Here is a 27734-nt window from a genome sequence, read left to right as displayed (position 1 = left end):
AATATAAATGCCTCTGAACATGGAAGCTGCATTCAGCTAGTATGGCTAATATCCACCGACAAATTTATTATCCTCCCTGAATTTATCTAATTTTCTAGCCATCTAAGATAACAGCCATCACCCAGGGCTCTCATACTCCATATTCAGGTCTATTTTAGAGACTTTAGGGTACTTTCAGGTAAAAAAAAAAAGGGACCAAAATAGGGACCTCATAAAAACTATGGAAACAACAAAAACATCACTCAAAAGAATGTTAAAAAAAAAACAATCTACCACTAAGCTGGTTAAGGTCAAACCAAAAAATGTTTTTTAAAACTCTTTTCAATTACATACTTAAAGAGCATATTAACTTTTAAGTTCAATTTTTAGCTTGTCTTTTAACTTTAACTCAACTTTAAAGTTCATCGATTATTTTAGCCATATTAAACGACCAAAAATAAGGTTTTTGTGAATAATTTATGTAATTTTTTATGATTTTCAGTATAATTTTTTAGGCAAGTTTCAGCATTTCAGGCCCAATGTCTTTAAAAATTGGTAAGTTTCAACCTTTCGTCCTGGGTACAGTATTAAACTGCCTCTTCAGGGCCTTTTCTCCTTGTTAAGGTTTTGTTGTTGTTGTCCTGGAGTCTTTCCTCTTTGGTTGGCATTTCTTCCATTTCTTGTGGTAGCTGTACCTTTCTTTTTTCCTGTAGGTCTCCCTTGGCTGCTTCTTGAGTTTTTTTCATCCTGAGACTGTTAGGTTATTGAAGGGCTAAGAAAAAAATTAGGTCAAAAGTTTAACTTTGTTAATGGGGAAGTGCTGTCCTAGTAAAGATTGGTTGCTACAAAAGGATTCACTTGGACATCAAATCAGGACATGGGCAAAAATTATAAGTGACACTGAAGTGTTATTTATTGTTTGTGACTCTAAAATAAATGTTACCAAAGGTTTTGAAAAAATTAGTCAACATGTTGCCACAAGAAAACATTTAAAAAACTGTGAAATAAAATGTCGTACCCAGGACGAAAGGTTGAAAGTCACCAATTTTTAAAGACATCGCTGCAACTTGCCTAAAAAATTATACTAAAAATCATGAAAATTTACATAAATTATTCAAAAAAAATCATATACCCATTTTACGGGCCTAGGATTAAAAAAAGGGGGACTTTTAGGGGCTTTGTTTCAGTTTAGGGAATTTTAGGGACTTTAGGGACCAAGTATAAGCCCTGCATCACCACTTCTTGTAACAACAGCTTCCATAAATTAGGAGGCTTGCTTCTAGAAATGTCTTGGCAGTCAGTGCACCAACATACCTAACACTGTCTTCAGTTTTGATTTCAAGTAAGTGATGTCTAGTCTCTTCCAGCCGGCCTACGCAGATTAATTTAAACCTAAGAATTTTAAGATGCTGTGATTGTTATTTTAATATTGTATTGGTTTTATATGCTCTTTTAACTAATTTTATGTATTATATTGTATTTAGTGTTGTTCCCCGCCTCGATCCAGAGGGAGAGGCGGGTAATAAATTATTATTATTATTATTATTATTATTATTATTATTATTATTATTATTATTATGTTGGTGATGTCCTTGCCCATATGTATAAAGAGCCAAGTGAAAATCCATCAATTTTACAATTGCTGCCTTTGTCTCTAAGCAGCTATAATTGTGAAGCACAAAAGGCACATGAGTTATCACACAATCAGAGGTTTGGATACAACTCCTAGGTTTTATTCAGGGCCAAAGTGGATGTGACATGTATTTTATTGATGCGACTGCCCTATTCACACATACAGCAGGGAGATTTTGTATGGAATGGAATGCACAGGTGAAGGGGAGTTGAGCCCTGCTCCTCCCTCATCATATTTTGCTTCCCTCCATCGCTTCCCTCCATTTTTTCTCGAGCCCAGTATCAGACCTTGGCTGGGAGAAAACTGCTTGACGCAACCGAGTGTAGCAAAGTAAGGCAGGGGTGGAGTGGATGATGGCTTCACTCTTCCCCCTCCCACAATATACTTCATTTTATGTTAAAAAATTAACCCTCATCACACACCCAGCTTTATATGTGCGAATGGGGCAGATACATGAACAAATATGCCTGGATGCTCTATTACATCTAGTTTGGCCCTTTCTTGCAAACCATTGTGTTTTAATTATTATACCAAGCACTTAATAAGCATTCTTGTTCAAGAAGTTTTAAATTTAAAAACAGGAAACCTGATTTCAATAAATGATTTAAATTGGCTTCTTTTTTCTTGGTAATTTAAATTGCCCTGATTTAAAAATCAAACCAGTTGCTCAGCCCAATTTAGATGTACTTGAAGCTAATTTTTACATCTTTCCTGAACTCCAGAATATTTGTTCAATGTGGTTGCATGATAGTATGCAACATGTAATTTTTTTGCTCATGACAGGAAAGTCAGAGATCTTACTTGTTATAGGCAAATACCCACCAAAGGTATGATCAGTGGAGGGTGGGGGAGCAGCTCATAGACAAGGCCTGCACAACTTGAGACTTGAGGCCTATTTGTGCTCCCTGGGCAAATTCCCAATACACATTGTTTGTGGTCTCTTCCCACCTCCTTGTGGGACATCTAAACTAAAGCTACTTCTTGTGTTATGTTGACAATACAGGAGTTGCTGCTGCACAACCCCTTCACGTGGGTAACATTACATGTTCCAGGCCACATGGAAGAAACTCATATTGTTGTTCCCAACCTCTTCAACTTTGCCCTTTTTCTAGGGAAATGGTTGCAATGTGAGCTTCCCATCCATAAGCTAACATTTCTCATTTCTCACCTAACCCTGGTGGTATGAGAAAGATCCACAATGCAGGAGCTCCCACATCAATACTGAAGCACAAGAAAGAGGGAATAAGGCCTATCCTAAGCCAGATAAAAGTGGTGGTATGGATGGAAGAATGCTTAGGATCATATATCCACATGTCCCTGGCTTCATAGATGTGCAGTGAGTTGGCACTAGTTTTCAGCCACCCTTGCTATAAGGTCCACCTGTGTCAGTGTGAGAATTGCTGGGAAAATGAAAGTCCTGTGTGTTTTTGCTGCCAAATCTACCAAGGAGAAGTAAAGATGGAGGAGAAGAGATAGAAACGGAGCAAAGAAAAAGACTAGAAAAGGGAAAACTGAGGGATGGAAGTGCAGATAGTCAGATGGGTAAGAGAATAAGAGACAACAAAGAGACTTATGGTGAAGGGAAAAGAGAATGGCGTGGAGAAAGACACTTATTTGATAGAAGAAAAGATAAAACAAGAGGATAGCTGAAAAGGGGAGTGCAGAGAGATCTGTGGTGGTGCAAGAAAGAAAGAGAATGTTATGCATTACAGAGAGAAAACGGAAGGTAAATAAGATGGGACTACACAGAGATCTGTGGGTGAGGAGTAACAGAGATGGGAATGCTGGTACTGGTACAAAGAACATGTGATACAAAGGTGCAGGGTATGAACACAGCATGTGTGCACTATAACGTAGAGGGTGCGTGGAGGGAAGAGTTGTTGGTAGTGGTGCTGAGGCAAAGGAAGAAACATGCTACTAGGTGCACACACAGAGAGAAAAAGAAGTTACTAAAGAATGGGCTAAAAAGAAAGTACTGAATTAAACATATAACAAAAATACATCCCCACTGTTAACATAACAATGAAGACTTCGTTAGTTAGTAAACATATAAAAATGATCCTGAGTCATACACCCATCCTGCATTCACAACAAAACCATAGACAGTATTACACCAAGAATTCAAGACAAAGGCCATTAGTATTCAGGCAAACCCAATGAATGGAAATGTAAAGTGGGAAGGAATTGAAGGAAGGAATCATCATCCATGTACCTTCTTCTTTAGCAACCATTTCACCAATATAATGAATGCCACTACTGCCATTTTGCAGAGAGGCAAATTCCATACAGTATTGTTGTTGCTTGGGGGCATAGCATGCAATTATTAAAAACCATTAGGGCATAGTTCAATCTATCTTAAAGAAATATCCTCACATATGCATGTACTATAATGTGTGTGTATATTTAGTATATTGCAAGACGGTTGCCTTATTCTACACTGAATATAGAAAGGAGATCACAACATTGGTGTGCGATGAAGTAACTTTTTTTTTGATCCAGCAGTTCTTTTAGCTGCCATTCCAAAGGACCTGAGAAACTTTTTCTCAGTTTCTCAGTAGTGTGTCTGCTCCCAGCAATGCAACATAGACAAGTGTTTTGGTCCATGTTGCCTGCCTGCCCTTCCACCCAGCTGACAGGAATCTTTGCACAATCAGTATGTGGCTTGTATAGTCTGCATCCTGCTTTAAGTGTAGGAGTGGGGAGTGAGTGTGGGTTTGGGGATGTGGGGGAGTAAGGAAAGTATATCATATTTTCTAGGGACACTTTTCCTGTCTTCCCAGAAGTGTACTACAACTGCTATGAGAATGGACCTCCTTGATAAGTGCTGTTCACAATGAAAACATTTTCAGATATGAAAACAGTTTGTAACAAATCCATTTTCAGCTCTCTGGGGGAGAGAAGAGTTAACTTGGGCAGGTTTTGAAGTAGAAGAAATAGCAGCTGAAGTGATCAGAACCAGCTCCACGATGTCCTCTTTCAATCCCTCTTGACTTCTTGTGCAAGAGGAAAAGAGAGCCACAACCTCCAAACAAATTGGGATCTTTACTTCCACCTGAAAGCACCCCTCGCAGTTTTTATGAGCACAAAAGGAGCGCTGATGATGAAGGGATACAAAAAGAAAACATAACGAGTGAAGCCAGAACTTGCAGGCGGAGACGTCACAAACACGCAAGCTTGGCAGTCAGGGAAGGTCACAGCTTTATTTAATTTTCAGAAACAGCACAGCTATTCTGAATTGCTTTAGAGCATGCTGCCTGTTTATGCAAGATACAAAAATAGACAAACATTTCATTGGCTTTCGCCATGCCATCCAACAGATATCTCTGGGTAAGCCTGCAAAACACCCAGCTCTTCAAATCAACAATAAGACGCTAAACATGAAAGCAATGTACCCAATGCACAACTTTTTAAATAAAAACAAACTCTTTACATCTGAAATGTTGCAACAGATCACAGAAGAAGCTTTGCTCCAAACAAGAACTAATGTATTACATGCACACAGTTAAAAGAGGAGCATTTGCCAAACTTCCCAACAACTGTATAAACCAAGACTAATCCGAGACCATGTTACAGCTTGATTACAACATTGCCGAGTGGGAAATGGTTAGCAAGGAGTTGGGACACCGACCTACTTTATTAAACGCACAAACATCAAAGAGCAGGCTTTGCATACAATTGTAGAAAATAAACAGCAAAAGTAGCAGATTAAGCAGTGCTTTTTGGCTTTTGCAAGAGAACAGAGGGCACTTGCCATTCTACTGTCTGCGCCAGTCAGATGAGGGAATCCTGCTTTATCAGCAGCTTAAGACCAGCCATATCATCCAGGAAGTAGTGCTTGCAAAGAGCCACCCCCCGCCCCGCAATACTTCCCAGCGTTGTAGGGAGGAACAGTTAAAGGCGACGCACCTTCTATCAACTGACAGATGTTCATGGTTGTCCTGACACAAGCAAGTAAGTTTTTAATGAAAGCACAACGCAAAGCCAAACAGCATTCCCTCTAACATCCTCAAACATCACCCCCACCACACACACAAAGAGACATGCTACTATTTCCCCCCGAAAGGCTTAGGGGGGGAAAAGACCAGAAAGTATATGGGGAAGGTCTGGAAACCGCTAGAACCAAGAACTGAAGGCCCAATACTGTTAATTTTCAAAAACCTAAGAGATTTCTTTTAATCGCTTGCTGAGAAATAACGTCAGTAATAATGAGACAAAGCTGGAAAATATTTTTAAAAAAATCATCCCATGTTGCATCTTGTCCTTCTCAAGGATACAGTCTAATGGGAATTTCTGGAGCAAAGGCTTTATGTTCATAGGCAAAGGACTATATTTCTCATAATTATCTTTTTTCTGTATATGATTTCAACACATTGCACAACTCAGGGCATCTCTGGAGACACTAGAATACAAGCAATAGAAGTCAGAATACAAGGAATTACTGATTAGCTTGGAAGCCACTGAGTCAAGTGAATTTCTGTACTGAATGCAGAGCTCAATTACCAGAAATACCTTCCCTTCCACCCACACACCATGATGATGATTGCCAAGCCCTGGACATGGAAGTGAAAATTTTCTTGATAAAAATACTCTAGGTTTTGTTATTACACACACACTTGGGGAGGAATCATAGGTATACACTCATACTTCACTTCTAATTCTGTCCAAAGACTATTATTGTTGGAGAACTGCTAAGGGCAAAATGTAAGTTTTGTGCATACAAAAAAACCTTTGTCACAGAATGATGCAACAACCAGGTTTGAATTATTTTGAAGATACACTATCCCATCAAGGCATTTAGTCTCAGATTAGAACTTCCACATCAGGCTAAGTAACAGTGAAGGAACTATTGTTGTGTCTGGAGCAAGGGGTAACTTGTTCAGAGGCAACAAAACCAGGTGTAGATTGAAACAACAGAAAGATAAAATCACTCCAAAGCCACAAAGACAAAAATAGATAGCCTTTCTGTGGAGAAATTTGGAACAAAATGGTTCTCATCCTCCACAAAAAATCATCTGTGTAGAACAAGAGCAGGCAAGTAGTTAGCCAAAGGCCTAAACTAGCACTCTTGTTTCCGTATTGTCATATCATGCTGCTGTTCACATTGGTAGTTGAGCAATGCGTTTTTAAAGCTTCAAGTATTAGCCAGCCTAGATTCTTCTAATGCAACAGTGCCAGGCAGGAAGGGAACAACTTCTTGTGCTCCTTCTCCATGCTACAGTTATCCACGCTCTGATAACCTCTCGTTTGGATTACTGCAATGCGTTATACGTGGGGCTGCCTTTAAAAAACGGTCCGGAATGCTTCAGCTGGTACAAAACAGGGCAGCCCGTTTACTAACAGGGACTGGCCGGCGAGATCACATTACGCCAGTCCTTTTACAACTTCATTGGCTGCCAGTCCAGGTCCGGGCCCGATTCAAAGTGCTGGTATTGACATTTAAAGCCCTAAACGGTTTGGGGCCAGGTTATTTGAAGGAACGCCTCCTCCCATATGGACCTGCCCGAACCTTAAGATCATCTACAGGGGCCCTTCTCCGTGAGCCCCTGCCAAAGGAAGTGAGGCAGGTGGCTACTAGGAGGAGGGCTTTCTCCGCTGTGGCACCCCGGCTGTGGAATGAGCTCCCCAGAGAGGTCCGCCTGGCGCCTACACTGTACTCCTTCCGTCGTCAGCTGAAGACCTTTTTATTCTCTCAGTATTTTAACACTTAATTTTAACGTAAATTTAAATTTTACTGTTCTAACTCTGTATTTTAATCTTATATCAATTTTGCTGCGTGGTTTTATCCTGGTTGTGCTTTTAACACTGTATTTTGTAATTGTGCTTTTAACATGTTGGTTGTTTTACTATGGTTTTAATTTTTGTGAACCGCCCAGAGAGCTTCAGCTATTGGGCGGTAGAAAAATGTAATAAATAAATAAATAAAAATTATCTTCTGATTACTGAGCTTGTCTGCATTGCACCCTTAAGACACACATAGCTGAAAAGTTACACACTGGCACCCATATGGTGTATGTGTGGAAATCAGCAAGATTCCACATTACTAACACATTGCCTCCACATTACACTATTTACACATGATTATTAAGTAAGGGGCTGTCAAATGTCATCTTTGTACTGTGGTGGTGGCAAATCGGCGCTGCATTGGTTATATGGAACATCCGCTGATTTGCGGCCACTGCAGGGTAAATAGACAGAAAATGTGCAGTAGAAAAGTCGGGGACTAATCCTGACTTTTCTTTTACAAAACTGCAGGGTCTAGCAGCAGAACATGGTCAAAGATACACCATAAAGATGCCCCCTAGGACTAGTAAAGGGAACTAGTAAACAAGGGACACATCACTAGGAGAACCTTATAGTAAAAAACTATACCATGGGATCACAATGTAGAGGTTTACACCTTGTTATAAAGAAAATTGAAATTTTTGACCTAAAAACATGCTACGTTTTAAAGTCCCATATTCACACACTCTCTAATGCTTGGAGGCAATGATGGGTTGGAAGAGGGCCAGTAAATTGAAATTGAATTGCAACAAAATGTAGATACTGTAGGCTGGTGGTTCTTGGGTCTGGTAATTAGGAGAGCAGCCTGCTGTAGATGTGGCTGCTCTCCTCCTGAAGGAGCAGGTGTGAGGTCTAATTCTATCTTGTCACTGAAGGCCCAAGTGGCTGCAATAACATTTTCTGGCTCCCGCTGGTTTGCCAACTACAGCCATTCCTGGACAAAGATAGTCTAGCCATAGTAATTCATGGCCTGTTCACCTCCGGGCTAGACTATCGTAATGCACTCTACAAGATGGTGCCCTAGCTATGCAACTCTCTTCCTCTGAAGGCTAGACAGGTGAAAACAAACCTTTTTTGAGAGGCATTTTGATTAGATGATTGCACCTACTAATTAGAGCAAGATAGCTGACAGATGGTATATATGGAATTTTATTGGTTTTATAATTCTGTATTGTGACCTGCCCTGGGATCACAGAATCATAGAATAGTAGAGATGGAAGGGGCCTATAAGGCCATTGAGTCCAACCCCCTGCTCAATGCAGGAATCCACCTTAAAGCATACCTGACAGACGGCTGAATGCCTCTACTGTGGGAGAGCCCACTACCTCCCTAGGTAATTGGTTCCATTGTCACACTGCTCTAACAGTAAAGAAGTTTTTTCTGATGTCCAGCCAGAATCTGGCTTCCTTTAACTTGAGCCCATTATTCCGTGTCCTGCACTCCAGGATGATCGAGAAGAGATCCTGGCCCTCCTCTGTGTGACAACCTTTCAAGTACTTGAAGTCTGCTATCATATCTGCCCTCAGGCCTTAGCTAGACCTAAGGTTTATCCCGGGATCGTCCTGGGGTCATCCCTGTTTATGTAAATGACACACAGGGGATCCCAGGAGCAGGCAGGGACGACCCTGGGACGATTCTGGGATAAACCTTAGGTCTAGCTAAGGCCCTAGTGTTCTCTTCTCCTGGCTAAACATGCCCACTTCTTTCTGAAAATGGGTGTGATACAAATTGTATAAGTAGATGAACAAGGTAAAAGGATTGAGCTAGATGGTACTAAGATAATAGATTCACAAGTAGGCACAGGCATTTGATTGGTTAAATATTATTGGTCAAAATGAAGAGAAATGTTATAGTATGGAAATTGTGTTCTAAAAAATATGCAATAAAAGATTTCTGCAACAAATGTAAAAGTATGTGTATATTGTATCTTAATAGAAACCTCCCAAATAGCGCAAAAAGGTGTATTTCATTATTCAGAATTCTGCCCTCAGCACCAAGTGAACAAAGCCCCCCTTCTGCTACCGAGCTCTTTGTGAAGTTTTTCTTCCAGAATGCTTTGTCACATCACATCAACTCAGGAGTCAGTCATTCCCATCCTCTAGCAGCTATTCAGCCTCTTTCTCCTAGTCTCTCTCTGCCTAAACACCCTCACTTCTCTAGCAATACTGCATCCTCCAGTTCTACTTTCCTAGACCTTTACTTATCTTTGCCACTTCAGGCCTTCTTTTATATCTTTAACATTCAGACCCATATCCTGCCCTCTTTTCAGCAATTATATTCTAGTTCCCTTCTCCCTCTCAAAAATCCTGAGTTAGGAACTATGATAGCTAGAGATATATGCTAACATGATACTTTGCCTGCTTCATGCCCCTTACCAATGGCTGAGCTGTACACTATCACGGAATGTTCACAAACATTCTGTGTGTGTCAGCAACATAGGACTCATCTACACCAAGCAGGATATTCCACTATGAAAGTGGTATATAAAAGGCAGAAGCCACACTACCACTTTATAGCGGTACTGAAATGCACTGCAGGATCTACACGACTGCTTTATAGTGGTGCTGCAGTGCACTGACAAATGGTAGGGCCCATGACACAGCTACACCAAGCAGGATATAACACTATGAAAGTGGTATGAAAGCAGTATATGGTCTGTGTCATGAGCCCCAACAGTTGTCAGTGCACTTCAATACCGCCATAAAGCAGTCGTGTGGCTCCTGCCTTTATATACTGCTTTCATACCGCTTTCATAGTGGAATATCCTGCTTGGTATAGATGAGCCCATAATGTTGTCTATTAATGCAGCTTCTGAAATGTAAGTGAAGTTAGTTTGTTTGAGGGGAAAGGTCGGCAACGGTCAAGGACTGTGTGCAGTTCACAGGAAGGGAAGAAAACCCTTGGGAGCTAAAGTACAAGAAGAAATGTGGATGAAGAAAAGCAGGCAGTAGGCTGAGAAGGAGGGATTGGAAGAGTTGGGGAGGAAAGTAGACAGAAGCTGACATAAAGGGGCAGATGAGAGTGTGTAGCTGGGGTGAAATAGCTTGCAAAGGGACTAAGCACAAGAGAAGCTCTGAGCTGTTGACAGAAAGGGAAGGTATAAATGCAAAACAATGTTTAGACTAGGGAGCTATGGAGCAGGGAGACAGAAAAGGGGCAGGATGAGTATTTTGAATTGAACCAGCCAAACCTTTGGCTGTAGGTCTCTAGCAAACATAACAATTTGCTACTTTCGTTTTTTTAAGCCCAAAAGCAAGGCTAGGAAACAATTAAAGAAAGCATTAAGATACTAAGTAATACTATGTTCGTATTTTAGATGTGAACTTTATTCAAGGAACATACAATTACAGCAGAAAATATCTACCGACTGCCTTTTGCAGCCAAGTCAAATTGGGCTCTACTCCATGTGGGAGGTTGTGTTGTTCGTGGGAGGTTGTGTTGTTCTGCTTCCAATTCCCCATCTCTCCTGTGCAAGCCTGTATTGTCCATCATGTGTAAATTTTGAGTTATCTGAGGAACTATCACATTACTTTTACATTCTGCACAGCACTTAGCAAAGTAGATATTACTTGTGCTAGATAAATATCTAGCAGTCTGATGTATGGGGCCCTAGTGCCTAATCAATACCTCACATCTGCAGACCGTAAATTTTCACAAGGGTATTGAAACTCTGCACAAAAGTAAACCAAAATCTATAAGTTCTGTAATTTATGGAAATCTACTCATGTTGCTCAAGTGAAGCTCATGTTGGTGAAATGCTTCCCACAGAGTTCCTTTTTGCAAACAGCTTCTTTCTGTCCTTGTCCACCTCAGTACAGGTGCTTGTTTGATAGAACAGCAGGATGCAAACCAATCAAAAGTATGCACAGGTTTTTCTGGAATGTTATATGAGCCAATCTTAGCAGTGCATCACTACATTTGGCAGAGCAGTCCATGTGGACCAGGCTGTTATTTGCCAAGCAAATGATGATACAATCAAGATCACAGCCTCTGGAAGAGCACATGATTTCTCTAACCGAAGGCAGGAGGATATTTCATAAGAAACTAGGTAACAGAAATGCCAACCATAGTTCATCATCAGATGGAAGTGTCTATGCTACCATTCCAACAATACCACAATGTAAGTGTCAAAAGTAGGTACGAGTATCTTGCGATGACAATGTCCCCTGGCACATAGTCCATGCAATAACATACATGTGTCTGCCTCTTCATGGCTGCAAGAGGAAAGTGAGTGAAGAGCATGTGATGGTGCACCAAGTACCTATTCCCCTCCTGTGACAACAAATTCCCTGGCTGCCTCATCAACCCATCTATTATACCATGCTCAGACAGCTGTAAATGCACACATATATGCATTATCGCATACCTCCATATCTGAAAATGATATATTAACCCGCAATGGTGTAAATTTGGTGCTTTTCTGGAAAAGTACATGATGGTTATATGTCACTGTGTTTTATACCATATTCAATGATGCACATGCATGTATATGTGCAAATATCACATGCCTACATATCTGAAAATGATCACTGTGTGGTGCTTTTCTTAAAAAGTGCATGATTGCTGTGAGAAGTTGACCTATGCTGTTGTGTTAATATTCTTGAAAGGCTCAAAACAAGTGAGCAGCAACATACAACAAGGAAAGACAAACCCCTCCTATAGTTACCAGATAATCTTCATAATCTTCAGAAGCCATGCTGCACCTCAGATTCACAAGATATCAACAAAGACCTAACAAGAGGGCTGCAAAAGAATCAGTCCTTGCCTAAGCCAGGCATCTGAACAGTCATCATCATAAATTCTATCTCAGAGAAGAGTGTCCATCAGTACATAGCAAAAACTGCAGCAACCATGCACAAGAGGGCAGACTCAGTGGAACCCCACATTTTGCAGAAATACACAGATCTTTAGGGGGGAACCTAAGGGGGGAGGGGAATCCCTGAAACATAAGAATGGCACAGGGGGGCGGGGCAGAATGAAAACTGCATAGGATGGGGAACGGAATGGAGTGACCGAAAAGGTGGAAGATAATCTATCTCAATGTCTGGATGGGTAATTTCCTGATTCAAACTGAAAAGCTATTTTAAAATGTTCCAGGGACAAATTGAGAGCTGCCCATAGGCATCAATGGAGAAATCCATGTTTTTAATGTATCTGGGATTGTGTACCAGTGTATCTCAGAACTCCCCACAAAAGACCACAAAAGATAGAATAATTCTTATTTAGCGTGAAACATTAAAAATTACCTGCTAATGCAACTTCCAAAGCAAGGCAGTTCATTTTCCATAACGAGGTTTGAAAAGGGTGGTAACTGAGAAACAGTAGCTCATGACAGCAATGCAGTATAGTGCACACTGAATATTATAGTTCAGGCTCTGAGTGCTTTACAACAACCTTGCAGTATTTTCAGTGCTATTAGGCCCCTAGTGCAGGTTAGGCTGAAAGAGAGAGGGTACAAACAATCCAGCAGTGTTATCCACTGTTTTAATCCCAACGTTGCTGAGAGAGTTGTATACAACAACCCTGCAGTTGTGATATCCTACTGGAGGTTGGAGGCCTCTGCTGAGACAATAATTTACAACAGCCCCACAATATAGCACACTGTTAATATTGCAGGTCAAAAACAAGGTTGAGGGTGGTTTGGATCCCAGTCAAAAATTCCCCAAACTCTCAGGTTGCAGCAAAAGTCAATCTACTTAAATTGCCCCCTCACTCATCATCCCGGGCCAAATCAAGCACTTAGATATGTACAGGAGCCACAAGCTCCATTGACTTACATCATCATCACCATCATCATCAATTTATTTATTTATTTATTACCCGCCTCTCCCTCTGGATCGAGGCGGGGAACAACACTAAATAAAATAGAATACATAAAATTAGTTAAAAGAGCATATAAAACCAGTACAATATTAAAATAACAATCACAGCATCTTAAAATTCTTAGGTTTAAAATTCAACTGGGTAGACCTGGTTGGCCATGAAGACTAGTTGCACTTTTAAATGTTCAAATACCAAAAGAAATGCAGATGAAATTAAGCCCAAGTTGGAACAGGGTGTGCCTCGTGTGGCGCAGAGCAGTAAAGCAGCAGTTTCTGCAGCCGAAACTCTCCCCACGGCCTGAGTTCGATCCCAGCGGAAGCTGGTTTCAGGCAGCCGGCGCGGGTCGACTCAGCCTTCCATCCTCCCGAGGTCGGTAAAATGAGTACCCAGTTAGCTGGGGGAAAGGTAATCACGGCCGGGGAAGGCAACGGCAAACCACCCCGCTATAAGGCCTGCCAAGAAAACGTCAGCGAAAGCTGGCGTCCCTCCAAGAGTCAGTAATGACCCAGTGCTTGCACGAGAGGTACCTTTCCTTCCTTCTGGAACAGGGACTCCTGTCTTTTACGCTAACATGTTTTTTCAGCCCCTCAGACACAAGCTGGGGTAATACACACACATGGTCTAATAGCAAGGGGGTGGGGAGAAAGAGAAAGGTTAAATCACAAAAACAGCACAGGTGTAGCTGTTTTTGATAAGTGTAGCTTTTCTCATCTTTGCATAACATGCTGTCTTTATCAAAAGCCACTCTTCTGAATAATATTTGCTACAGTAACCACATCGTTGGCGAAGTGAGGACCTTTATCGGGACAGGCGGGAAGGAAGGTCCTGGGACTACATCAGCTACATGTCTAGAGTTTTTCTTTTTCTTCTTCTTTGGTTCAGAAGAGAATTGGGAAATTCTGGCCTTTTTTGACAACGTTTTTGCCAATGACTGTATCAAAGATCACCCAGGCATGGGTGGGTTTTGTCAGCTCATTGGATCAGATGGATCTGGAGACTGCCCTGGGTCACTATCATCTGTAACATGACTGCCCTGGGTCACCATCATCTGTAACATGAGTCTGACTATGGGGTGTGGATGATGCCAAAACTATAGGTCATGGTGACAAGAGACAAGCTTAATCAGCCCTTCCTTTTGGCAAGGTGCAGGCAATACCATCTGCTTGGCAGGAGTTTCCACTGCTTGGACAGCCCTTTGCCAAAGAATGGCCTGGAGCTGATCTGAACAATTACGCCAGGCTACTTAGTAAATACCTGACAATGGGCACAGGTGTCGATCTTATGTTCCTCTCCCAAGCGGAAGAGACACAAGGGGTGGAAACTTGCTGCCACAATGGAAACACTTACAGAAAGGCACCTATGTAGGGCCATACACCAGAAGGTGACTAGAGCGATCAAAGATCACGAGAGACAAAAAATAAAATAAAATTAAAGTAGAAACACAACTGAGAGAAAAATGATAGGAGGAAAAAGTTGGAATAAAACCCTCAGCTTTAAATGAATTCTCTAAAAAGTCAGTAATTAATTCTCTAAAATGTTAGTCAGATGCCATATTTACTTATTACTTATATTTACATTCATGGTCCACCTTTTCCCCTTTTGCAAGGAACCCAAGGCGGCTTACATGGTCTTCCTCCCAACAACCTTGTGAGGTAGATTAGGCTGAGTGCCAATTCACCTCTTGTCATCATTATTTCCCTCCACTCCACAGACCCCCTTCCTGAAAATATCAATTCAGGCAAGGGGATCTGCAGTAAAGACTGACACAAAGGGCTCACCTACACCAAGCAGGATATTCCACTGTGAAAGTGGTATGAAAGCAGTATATAAAAGGCAGGAACCACACTACTGCTTTATAGTGATATTGAAGTGCACTGACAACTGTTGGGGCCCATGACACATCTACACCAAGCAGGATATAACACTATGAAAGTGGGTTATGTTATGTGTGTATCATTGCCCCCAACAGTTGTCAGTTACCTCTATAAAGCAGTAGTATGGCTCCTGCCTTTTATATACCACTTTCATACCACTTTCATAGTGGAATATACTGCTTGGTGTAGATGAGCCCAAAGAATTCTGGATGAATTCTTTGCAATCTCCTTGTCCTCAGTTAGTACTCCTTTAACCCCATTGTCATCCAGCAATCCAAACTCCTCTCTAGCCAGTTTTCTGGGTCTGATGTATTTTAACAATGTCTGTATTGTTGGTATTAGTGAAATGCACTTCAACATCCTTTTTTGAATGCCTCATTGTCTTATTGAATTTCTAAATGATTTTTGAGGGAAGGGGATGTTCTCTTTTTTGGGCAAGACTTCCATTTTCTGAAGGATGCTTTCCTTCCTCCTAGACTTGGTGGCACCTTTTCTTTCTGCGATACACATTTTATTACGGTACAATCCTATGCATGTTTAGACAGAAAAAAATATTACAATTCCCAATATTCTCCAGCCAGCATGGCTGGCTGAGCAATACTGCAAGTTGTAGGATTTTTCTTCTGTCTAAATATGCATAGGAGTGCACCCTTATTGTAGTTTTAAATGAGCCCCAAACATTCTGGAGATATTTTAGCCTCCTGACTTTCAATCTGAGCTTCCTTTTTTTTTTTTTTTTTTACCAATACCCTCATTTTAGAGAAGTTTCCTCTTTCAACATCGAACGTGACTGTGTTGGACTTCCTTGGCAATTTTCCATTTACAAATAACTTAAATCTGAAAGCACTCTAATCACTGTTTACAATCACTTCAACATATTATACTAGGAATGGGTGCCAAATAAGAGTAAGTCTAGAGTTGCATCCCCTTTGATTCTATGGCATAGTCATTTAAGGTATCTAGAAATTTATCACTCTGTCATGACTAGAACATGCATTCATCTTGTCTTTGTGAGGGTAATTGAAGTCATCCATTATTACAACCCTTTCTTCTTTGGATGCTTTTCAGATTTTGTTATCCACCTCAAATTCACACTGTATTGTCCTTTAAAACAAAGCAGTCCCTAGAGACTTGATCATTAGCAAAGAGATGCCTATATAGAGGGTTTCCTTCTCCAAATGGCTGGTGTGTGCATTTTCCCTTGTGGCTCTTTGGTCTCTTTGACTAGTTATATTTTACTGAATGCTCATGAACTATTTCCACCCCATCCCATTTCAACAATCAAAATTCTAATCATCCCCATCCCCTAGGGATGACTCATCCTGAATCTGACGCTCCCCATCTCCTATCAACTTTCTCCTAGAGGTCAATTTAAAAGCTGCTCTGCCACCTTTTTGATATTAAGAGCTCCATCAGAAGAGTGTTTATTGCACACTCGTGGATTTTCATGGATCCCTCTCACAATGTTGTCTGCCTCTCGCATACCTCCTGCCCCTTCTAGCCTTCTTCGCAACACAAAAAAGCACCCCAGTAAGTCCAACGTATTTTTAAAAACAGAAGTTGCTATCTCTTCCTGTGCACAGGAGAAGCAGCGGGATCAAAACGGCCCATTGAATGGGCCATGTGCACATTGTTTACTTCCTCTTTCAAAAGAGGAAGTAACGAGAGACAAATGTAAACCCCCCAGAGACCTTTGGCTATGGGGCGGTATATAAATTTAATAAATAAATGCGCAGTCGGAGAAGCGATGGTAAGCAAACGTCATTTCCCCCTGCATGGAAATCAGCTGTTAAGTTCCATTCTGGTTCAAGCAGAGCTTCTCCCTTTTGTAGAGGCCAGGCTTGTCCTAAAACATTCTCTAGTATCTAAAAAAATCTAACACACTCCTCCATCTACCACCATATCATCCACGCATTGAGACTTCTCAGCTTCACCTGTCTAGCTGGCCCTGGGACAGGTAGCATTTCAGAGAAAACTACTGTCGATGGGGTGGGGTGTGAGCATAGGATACTTTGGAGCTCTCATCTCAGACTCGGGAGCCTGAATTCCCTGCCCCCTTCCACTGCCTCCTAGCAGCTGGTTTAGAGAAAACAGTGATCTACCTCTATCGATTAGTAAACACAAGGTCAGAGAGGAGGGAAAGGAGGCATGCTGTTGGGCAATGAGGGGAGGGAACTGGGGAAGTAAGAATATGCACTAAACCTCGCCTTGGCCATCCTCCATCCTTTCCCTTCCCCAAAGCCTCAGCTAGATGGGCAAAATGCCCATCTAACTAAATTGCAGAGCGGGAGACAAAACTGTTTTGGATTCTTCTAAGCCTCAAAGTTTGGAGTCTTACAAGGATCAAGGGTGGATCCAATAGGATTGTACCCTATGGGCGCAATCCTATGCATGTTTAAACAGGAAGAAGTCCTGCAACTTCCAGCATTCAAGTTACAGGACTTTTTTCCTGTCAAAACATGCATAGGATTGCGCCTTAAGTATACAATTCTATGTACGTTTAGACAGAAATAAGTCCTCCAATTTCCTGTCTAAACATTTTATTTATTAATTTATTTAATAGATGTTTATTCCCCTGAATATATTTAAAAAAATCTCTAAACATGCATAGGATTGTTCCCTAAGTTAATAAAGTATGTTCGTTTAAGAGATGGTACACAAAAGATTGTATTTTTCTAATGTTTGGCATCCCTTTGTTGACTTCATGAGGATATATATAACTTGGATACACAATCCAATACAGACCTACTCATAAGTAGTCCCAAATGAGTTTAATTGGTCTTAGTCCCAGGTAACTGCCTACAGGATTGCAGCCTAATAGATATAAGGAATTTTCTTTGTTATAATTTGGTTAAATTGTAAATTCCTCTTCTTTCCCCCCTTTTTCATATTGGAAAACACATATTGTATAGTATTTGTTTCCCCTCTGTCTTATATTATGATATTAGTTATGTATTTTGAATGATACTTTGTGAGAATGTTAGGTGATGCTAATGTTTGGGTTTTGTATGAATATCATATTTGTTTATAATATGTATTATATATTTTATATTATAAAGATTTTTTTCAATTAAACATCACTAATATCAACATAAATAAACTTTTTAAAATGTATAAACATATCAACCATCTACTTCTCTGAATAAAGAACCAGAAAGCAATGACAAAACACTACACCAATAACTGCAACCAAATTAGTCAGTAATTCGGGATAAAGCAACCACCACCACAGAATACTACAAAGCCAACCAGTTGTCTGTATTGCTGCATTTTAGCACATGTTCAAGAAGTGGCCAAACTTTCCCCATTTATCCACTTGATATGTCTCTATTCATTTCGTTGTCTTTATTCTAAACATTCAAGATGAGAAAGTCTGAGAAAGCATGCACAAATAGTGCAGCTTTTGTAATGGAAAGTTATGCTTGGTTGGGGTGGGTGGGGAAGAACCTATGAGCTTAGAAGGAACTATGTGCAGGAAGAAAGATGGAGGGAAAAGTAGTGCTGAAAAGTTGAATGTGAAGAGGCCCAAGAAGCAGAGGATCTTAATGCGGCCTTCCCCAGCCTGGTATCCTGGACTGCAACTCCCATAGTTCTTAGCCAGCAGGTTTCAGGAAAGCTGATCTAACAGACAGGGCAGCAATATCGCTGAAGGAAGGGGGACACCCCAGGGCGCATGTAAGAGCCAAGAACTTTAGCAAAGAATAGATGGAGAAGATGAAAGCCCACAGGAAAAGGAGACAAAGATCTAGGAGGGCTGGGATAGGGTTAGTGGGAAAATAATGGAGAATCAAGGGAGCCTTAGATTTTGAGAATATGGGCCAAGAAACCAAAGAGGAAGGAAAGTGGCTGGTGAAAAAATTGGAGGGCAGGCACTGAATTTCACAAAGCTGTTTGATCTAACTAGCCGCACATTCCCAGAATTATTTTGAAAGGTGTCAACAGGCATATAGATAGACGCAAGTTTATGGCGTACTTTGTTTTTAGAAGCGCTTGACCATGCCTTTACAAAAGGTTAGTTTACCTCAAGCTTCTACCTTCTTCCTATCTCATCTATATATTTTGTTAGCAGAAAGCAGACTACAGGAACACCTCCAAACATTCCCCAAGCAATTACTCCATTCCATCACTCCCCTCCCTTGCTCACATACCAGACGACTTCCTGCACTCCTCTAGCATGCAGAACTTCCTTCTAGGGAAAAATGTTAATCTCACTGATGCTGCATAAAATCACAAAATAGAACCAAGGGTGAAGGGAACAAAAACAAATGATAGAAAAAGAAGCAGTACAACATAAATTATGTAAACATAGATTTGGGTAACCATATGAAAAGAAGGACAGAGCTCTTGTATCTTTAACAGTTGTACTGAAAGGGGAATTTCAGCAGGTGTCATTTGTATGCATGCAAGCTGCAGGAGCCCTGCCCTCTTTTGTATCTGGTCACTCTAGTATAACTCCTGCAGCTTTAACTGTTGTGATGACGAGGGAATTTCACCAGGTGCTGCATGCCTACAAAGGACACCTGCTGAAATTCCCCTTTCAATACAACTGTTAAAGATACAGGAGCCCTGTTCTCCTTTTCATATGGTCACCCTAACATAGATGAGTAGGGGTGGATTTCTACTGCACGTACCTCCACTGGTTCTTTGCCCTGGATTGGAACTCTTGAACACCACTGTAAAAAAAAACAAAAGAAAAAAAAACAAAACAAATTAATGTAATATGAAAGATTTGGACTCCAGCAAGGTACACAGCATGCTCCAAATAAAACCAGATCCTAGATGTATTAAGTGTGACTATAGTTCCTTGATTCCTTTCTCCCAATGTAGCAAGGCCATTTTTCCAGATTCCCTAAGAATGAGAGCCAGATGGAATTTGGTCTTGTGAAAACATCTCACTGTGAGTTCAGCTCCCTTTCCACTATGCAAAAGGCAAGGCATGCCAAACTGGCAGATTCTTTCACAAGTCTGAGTTATACCAGGATCACTTCACATAGGCTGCAAAAACAATTCAATTAAAATTATGGGGGGGGGGGGTTTAATCACATCAGTATTGTGCATTGCTTTGAGTTCATAAGAAAAGTGCTATATAAATAAACAACAAGAGCCATAAAACCCTACCCACCTCATATTGTTTATATACTATAATCAGTGAATCATCAAATGTCAAGGGACTACCATAAGTTGTCCATCCATCCAACAGGAGGACCATCCCCTACCAGTTATTGAGATCAAGCCATGAAGTCCAGATCACAATTCACTACAAGCAGAGAAGTGTACTACTGAAAAAAGGAACCTATGGAACAAACAAATCTCATGCAAAATAGTCAAGCCACAGTGTACACTGCAAGTAAATGTTCAAGTTGAAACTCAAAGCAAAATGCTTAGCAATTGCATTGCATAAGGAATTAGCAATATCTGTAAACTGTTCATTTAACAGCAGGTGGGTCAATTTACACTGCCAGCTGGTGGAAAGAGCCACCCTACTTACAAACGGGTGCTTGACATTTGCCCTAGAGGGAAATGTGCCATGAGAACTGCCAACATGGTGCAGTGGACAATGCATTTGGCCACTCAAGATGCATGTCCAAGGTCCTGTTCATCCTTAAAGCATTAATGTATTACTAACAAAATACTGACTATTATGACAGGTAGGAGGGAGTGCCCATATAAGGTAAGGCAAGGCGCATGAAATAGATCTATGTGCACTATGATTATGGAAGGGAGTAAGTGGACTGCAATTGGGGAAACCATTACACAAGTAGACCAGTATCTGGGGCATGACATAGGTATTGCCCCAGTACCAAGGACATGAAGCTAGTATTCCTCCACCACCCTTGGCAATGCATTTTTTTTGTTCCATATTACAACAACAATGGGAGAAATTAAGCTTATCCCTATAATCCTATTTGCATCAACTCACCCTAAGTTCTGTTTCTTGGTCATGCTAGATGTGACAAAGACATTATACCCAGGAATTGGCTATTTATTTATCTATACACACATTTTGTTTATATCTATAGCCATGTATATGCTTAGTCACATTTGTATCCTGCCCTTCCTGAAACAAACTGAAAAGTAGTATACATGGGTAGAAGCCAAGTGATATCTCATTTTATCATTACAGTGATCTATGTTATGTTGAAAGACTGTTGATACATTTGCATGCATCACCCCAGTGAGATAATCAGATATAGCATCATTTGTTTCGGTCAGGGAGCAGTGGGGGACTAAATAAAGCCCACTATTCACCTGCCCAAATGGATGATCAATGCTATCCCTACTTTTATTAGTGGAGTTATACACATACAAACTTAGTACGGGAAGGTACCTTCTATGAAGGTACGCTGCAGAAGCAGCTTACAGAGCTAATAGATGACGATGATTCACACAAGAGAATCAAACCACATACTGCAGAGAAACTTTCCGGGGTCACCATGCAATCTGGCCTGGACTGGGGGGGAATTCCATTCCTGACTGAGAACCTGGCAGTGAAACCTAGAGTGTGAGCAAAACCAATCTACAAAGTTTCCAAATTATTTTCTCTCAGGGGTCTCCAACCTATTTTAGGCCCCTGAGAGCATTTGGAAATTTGAGAAACTGTCCTGGGCACCATCACAAATGGCTGCCATGAGGAGGTTTACTAGTCACAAAGACAAGTAATCTGCCCAAAAGACAGAGTACAAGGCAGAAGTTGGGTCTGAGCCTGAACACATAGACTAGCTTCTTTGGACCCACAGTTTTCTGCACCAAAAGAAATTTGCTTCACAGAAGGGAAACTATTTTTCTCTTTCTCCCCACTCTCTGCCAGCCAACTCACTCCCCCACCTTTTTCTCTTTCACCCCAGATCACCACCCATACTCTTGCACTCTCTCACACACATGCATACATACATGCACACACATACACATACATTCCTCCCTTTTCCTCACTGCAAGTATATGAAAAACCACTCTGTTTCAGGCTTCCCAAAACCCCTCCTCTCTTTCCATCACCCCTAAACCCCTTTTCTTTCCCTCTCTGGCCTCATCTACATCAAGCAGGATATTGCACAACGAAAGCAGTATATAAAAGGCAGAAGCCACACCAAGCAGGATATAGCGGTATGAAAGCGGTATATGGTTAGTGTCAATGGGCCCCAACAGTTGTCAGTGCACTTCAAAACCTCTTTTAAGCAGTAGTGTGGCTCCTGCCTTCTATATACCACTTTCATACTGCAATATCTTGCTTGGTGTAGATAAGGCCTCTTTCTCTCTCACATGCCACCCCAATCCATTCCGGCATACAAACACACAACACTCCCCAAACCTCAAATTGCTCCCAACTGGCTCCCCCAGCTCAAAGTTGGCTTCTGGCTGCACTCCCAAATCCCCATACTGGCTTCCTCCTGGATTTTCTGACCCCCATCAGGCTTCCCCAACTCCCTGGCTGGCTGCCCTTCCTAGCACCCCACTGTTCTCTTTAGTCACCCCTCCCCAGCTTACCAGACAGCTGCAACAGGAGTCACTTTTTCTTTCTTTCCCTCCCCTTTCTTGATGGCTTGGCTCAGCGCAAAGAAAAACGTTGGCCTGCAGCCGCCTGCCATCTTCATTTCCTAACAAGGTCTCTGAGCCCCACATGCAGCCCAGAGGCATTCATGGGAAATGAAGATGGCAGCAGCTGCAAGCCCTCACTTAGCTTTGAAGTGATCCTAGTTGCCAGTAAAAAAAATATTTATTTTTAAATAAAACTTGGGAGAAGTATAGCACTTTTGGTAAGCACCAAAGAAGGCGCGCATTTATTTATTATATTTTATTTTATTAATTAAAAGAATTCTTGGCCACCTTTCAAGGCAGAAGCCCTCACAAGGCAGCTTACAACAATAAAATACATAAAAACAGTTAAAATATTAAAACAATAAAAACATAAACACAATAAAAGCCAACAATAAAACCAGCCACAACAATGGAAATAGCAGCAACAACAGTAGCCATATCAAGAGAAGGCCACAGTAAAATAACATTTTTCAAGGCTTTCTTAAAAGACTGCAATGGCAGACCATGGCAGATCTCCAGTGGGAGCTTGTTCCAAAGGTGTAGAGCCACTGCAGAGAAGGCCCTCTCATGTGTCATCACCCACCTAATTGCTCTCATGGGTGGGCAAATGAGAAGGGCCTCTCTTTCTGATCTTAAAATGTGGGCACACTGATATGGGTGAAGCTGGTCCTTCAAGTAACTTGGTCCCAAACCATTAAGGCTTTAAAGGTTAAAACCAGCGCTCTGAATTGGGCTTGGAAACACACCAGTAACCAGTGCAGCTGGCGCCAATACTCGGGCAGCCACATTCTGCACCAGCTGAAATTTCTAAACTGTCTTTAAAGGCAGCCCCACTTACAGCGCATTACAGTAACCCAGCCTGGCTGTCCCTAGTCCGTGGTTAACTGAATTAAGGCCTGTCCTCTTCAGATAGCGCTGCAGCTGGTGTACCAGCTGAAGCTGGCAGAATGCACTCCCAGTCACTGCAGCCACCTGGGTTCCCCAGTTAGCTCAGAGTCCAGGAGGACTCCCAGACTGCACTGGTGCCACAGACATCACATTGCCTACCCATAGCCTAAGCCTACCTCAATGGATGCGAAATATTACTTGTTCACTGAACAGGCTTACAGAAATAAATGTTTAAAGCCAAATGCATGTAGTAAAATTAGCCCATAAACTGGTAGCATGGTGACAGTTTTCCATACTCCGGTAACATCTAGGATGGACTACTATAATGCGTTGTACGTCGGACAGCCTTTGAAGACTGTTCAGAAAGTGCATTTTGTTCAGAATGTAGCTTCTAGATTGCTGTCAGAGACTAGTCATTTTCAATAATTATACTGGTGCTTAAAAGGACTTCACTAGCTACTAATCAGCTTCTGAGAGCAATTCAAAGCTAAAGTTACCTTTAAATCCCTATATGCCTTAATAGTGTATGGCTTTGGGCCTTAGTACCTAAAGAAATGCTTTCTCCTATACCAACCTACCCATGTATTGAGGTAATTTTGGGAGGCTCTTCCCTCCAGGCACCTAGCTGTCTCAAGCAATGAGAGTGATGACCAGAAAAAGAGAGTCTTCTCATTGGTACTGCTCCTTTTATGGAATTCCCTCCCCAAAGAAATTTATCCAGTATCAACATCACTGTGCTTTCTGCACTAGACAATAATATTTAAAATTTGTTCGGGCTTTTTAATGTATTGTTATTTTAACATATTGTGATTCTATTTTATTTAGATTTCCCTTTTTTTCATGATATTTTAGTAAATTGCTCTGGAAGTATTGCTGATATAACTCTTATAAATAAGTAAATAAATAAGTCTATGTAAGAAAAAACAGGACAGGAATCTTCCTTAAATAATATCCAAGATATATCACAGCAGTTTAAAAGTTGAACAGTGCTCTTAACAGTTATATCAATAAGTCAGCCAGTAAAAAATAAATCCTACAACGACATTGGGTCACAGAAAATTTCAACTCAGCTCCCAAAGGCAGCAGTTCTTGAAACATGTATCACCAACAAAGTTGTGAACAGTTCAATATGATACACATGGCTTGATTAACTATTGATTCACCAGTACAGTCATCTGGTGATTATGGCAGAGAAATGTGTATTAATAATAAGGCTATCTAAGTGCTCCATAATGGCCATTCCATCTGAAAAATAGCACAGTTGCAAGGAGAATTCAGGCTTCATGAATTGCCTTGAAGTTGCAGGTGAGGATCTGCATTTTCTCTAAAGGACAATGCCATCAGAAGCAACAAGAAGAGGCAAACTTCAAGCAATACATAAAGAGAAGAGAGCCCACACCCCTTAACCCTTGCACCAATGACATTGCTTTAAAACTGAAACTGTCAGCAGCAACTTGGAAAGAAGCAGGGAGGGGAAGTTGAATGGCAGATTTATTACTTCTTTTGCTGGAAGGTAAACACTTCTCCACCTCCAGCACAAGCTGTTTACAGCTCAGCAGGGAAAGCAAAAAAACCTAAAACAGACAGCCTAAAACCAATCAACAAAGCCCCGTGAGGTCCTGGTCATCCACATAGAGTGAAGACATGAGGCTAGTTGACCTCCCTACACGATTTAAGAACACGATCAACCCAGGAGTTTGTGAGTCAAGGGCTTAGTCTAGTTAGGAACCTGTTTTCAGTGTAAAAACCAGTCTTGACATTTGTGAATAAAATAATACTTTTGAGCATGTGCAGACTATTTTTCTCTTACCGCAAAACAGCTTGCAGGGCAAACTTTGAGGCAAACTTATTCAGAAGCAACAAAAGCCTTCCCCACAACCCCATACTAGTGGAATGGGTATTCATATATAGGATATGATATAAACAGCTTTTTTAAAAAAGAAAATGTACGTATTATTTCTGCTGTTCTTAATAACTGCTGTAACAAAATACTCTGCAATCCTTATCTTGCTCCTAACACACACTCTAGGTCCATCTACAGCACATGTCATACAGTGCCACATATTTATTTACCAACATGCGTGCGTACACAGAGGACAAGTAGCCAAATCGCACCTCGCTACCACAGCACACGTACCCGAATGACCGACAGCCGCTGCCAGAAACATGGGTTTAGCCGCGTGCGTGTTCACTGTTTAACGGGCACACACATGACATGTTTGGCACGTGTCTGCACGGCGTTATTTATACTGCGCGAAACGGCCTTGTCAGCTGCAGCTCCCAAGACCGCGTGCGTGTCTTTTAATTAAGAAGGAGAGTGGGGGGGGGAAAGCACGCTTTGGTCTCCTTCGCACGTCATTCCCCCCCCTCCCCCGCGTACAGGCGAGAAATGTAACGTCTGAAGCGGCGTGGTGCCGTGATGGACGTATGTCTTTCGTCGGCCCTTTCTTCTCCCTCCCCAGCAGCCCCTGTTTCTTACCTGGGCCGGTGCGGCCCTGCCCCGGCTCGGCTACCGGGGCTCTGCACACAAGTTCCCCGCTCTTCCCTCTGGCGACTCCGGGCCTCGCTCGGTCCCACAGCCCTGCCCCCGTCACAGCCCCGGCTCCAGCCACAGCCCTTCCTGCCTTCGCGGCCTGCCTCCCTCCCTCCGTCTCTCTCCGCCTCTCTCCGCCTCCCTTCTCGCCCGAAAGTGGGGGCAGGCTCGACGAGACGAAACTCCCCTCGGCTTCGCAGCCTGCTCCGGCGCTTCGTATGGACAGAGAATGGCAAACAAACAAACAACACCCCCCCCCAAAAAAAACCCTCACTTTTCTTCCACACCGGCAAGAACCATCGTCGTTCTCGACCCCCATTCGACAGAAGGAGACGGTTTCATCATTCGCCGCCTCAAAAATGCGCCAACAACACAACCTCACAGAGCCCATCTTCCATACCTTATAGCCAGAGTACCTCGATCATGCATTGCACACAGCTCAGCTTGACCCATTGCTTGAAAAACGAGACAACGCGTATTTACTCTCCCTGTGCTTGGGTGTGGGTGCGCGCGCGCCCCCATCTTTGTTTATATACCTTCCTCAGTTTATATATCTTCCCGTTTTCAAAGGTCTCTCATTGCAACCCCTCATGCTTCCACATTCAGCAGTCCTCAAACCCTTCCACCCTTGCAGCCTCTTGTGCCTGGAATTCCTCTCCCTTCCGCAGCCTCACAACACCCAAGTGAAGTCAGACCTCATCTACACCAAGCAGGATATTGCACAATGAAAGTGGTATATAGAAGGCAGGAGCCACACTACAGCTTTATAGCAGAATTGAAGTGCACTGACTACTGTTGGGGCCCATTGACATATACTATATACTGCTTTCATATCCCTATATCCTGCTTGGTGTGGCTCCTGCCTTTTATATACCGCTTTCATACCACTTCCATAGTGCAATATCCTGCATGGTGTAGATGAGCCCCTTAGCCCTCCTCAAAACTCACCTTTTCCATCAACCTATGACATACAACCCATTTTAGTCTTCCATCTGGCACTTAAACGTGTAGTTGAGAAGAACTCATGTTCTTCTGTTTATGCTGACCTCCAATCACCTCCCCTGGAGGGGGGAAAAGTAGATTTGTAAGCTCCTCAAGTCAGGGGCCTATCTTCTTGTAGTTACTCTATACAAATGTAGCACGTGCTAATCATTGTAGCAACAGAAGCAGCCGAACACCTCAGACTTTCCTGTAAATCTTTACAGTCTCTACGCCCACAACCCTCTTTTTGATTTGTATATTGCCAGCGAATATTAATTTCCAAAGTAGTTACAGTATAAAATTGCAGCCATCATAAAACATCATAAAACAATTACATTTTAAAAAGATAAAAACAAAACCAATAAACAGCATAAAGGGTGGGGGTTGGGGACATTGCAGACTTTGCTTCTGCAGAGAACAACACAAAAAGTAGGTATTGACTTTTTGCAGATTCAGAATCCTGGTCCCCTTCTTGGGTTTTCTGAGACCTAGAAATGGGGGAGAACAGAAGTTCTAAATCTGGGGCTAAACTTTAAATTGTAGTAAAGATGAATGACTGCCTCTCCGGCCATAGCTAGACCTAAGGTTTATCCCTGGATCATCCAGGGGTCAAACCTGTACATCCAGGTGACACACAGGGGATCCAATGCTCAGGCAGGGGCGAACCCTGGATGATGCCAGGATCAACCTTAGGTCTAGCTGTGGCCTC

The 27734-nt window shown here is 41.8% G+C and overlaps 1 protein-coding gene across 3 annotated transcripts in view; it reads right to left on the bottom strand.

Moving 5' to 3' along the window:
• The window catches only part of LOC134406793 (signal transducer and activator of transcription 5B), a 70664-nt gene extending 44201 nt beyond the window's left edge, over positions 1-26463 (bottom strand). Inside the window, exons 1-2 of one of the 3 annotated variants that reach the window (XM_063138377.1) lie at positions 26445-26463; positions 19722-19763 (exon numbers count right to left, since the gene is read on the bottom strand). The gene's annotated coding sequence lies outside the window, so the exon portion shown is untranslated. Of the gene's footprint in view, positions 1-19721; positions 19764-25990; positions 26111-26318; positions 26334-26444 lie in introns of those variants that run through there. The other 2 variants (XM_063138378.1, XM_063138376.1) reach the window with 2 other exon arrangements.
• Between the last annotated feature and the right edge of the window lie 1271 nt (positions 26464-27734).

This window comes from Elgaria multicarinata, chromosome 11, assembly GCF_023053635.1.
Source record: "Elgaria multicarinata webbii isolate HBS135686 ecotype San Diego chromosome 11, rElgMul1.1.pri, whole genome shotgun sequence".
Classification (NCBI taxonomy): domain Eukaryota; kingdom Metazoa; phylum Chordata; class Lepidosauria; order Squamata; family Anguidae; genus Elgaria; species Elgaria multicarinata.
The sequence above is the reverse complement of the archived record's forward strand: the minus strand, read 5'-3'. Positions and strand labels throughout refer to the sequence as shown.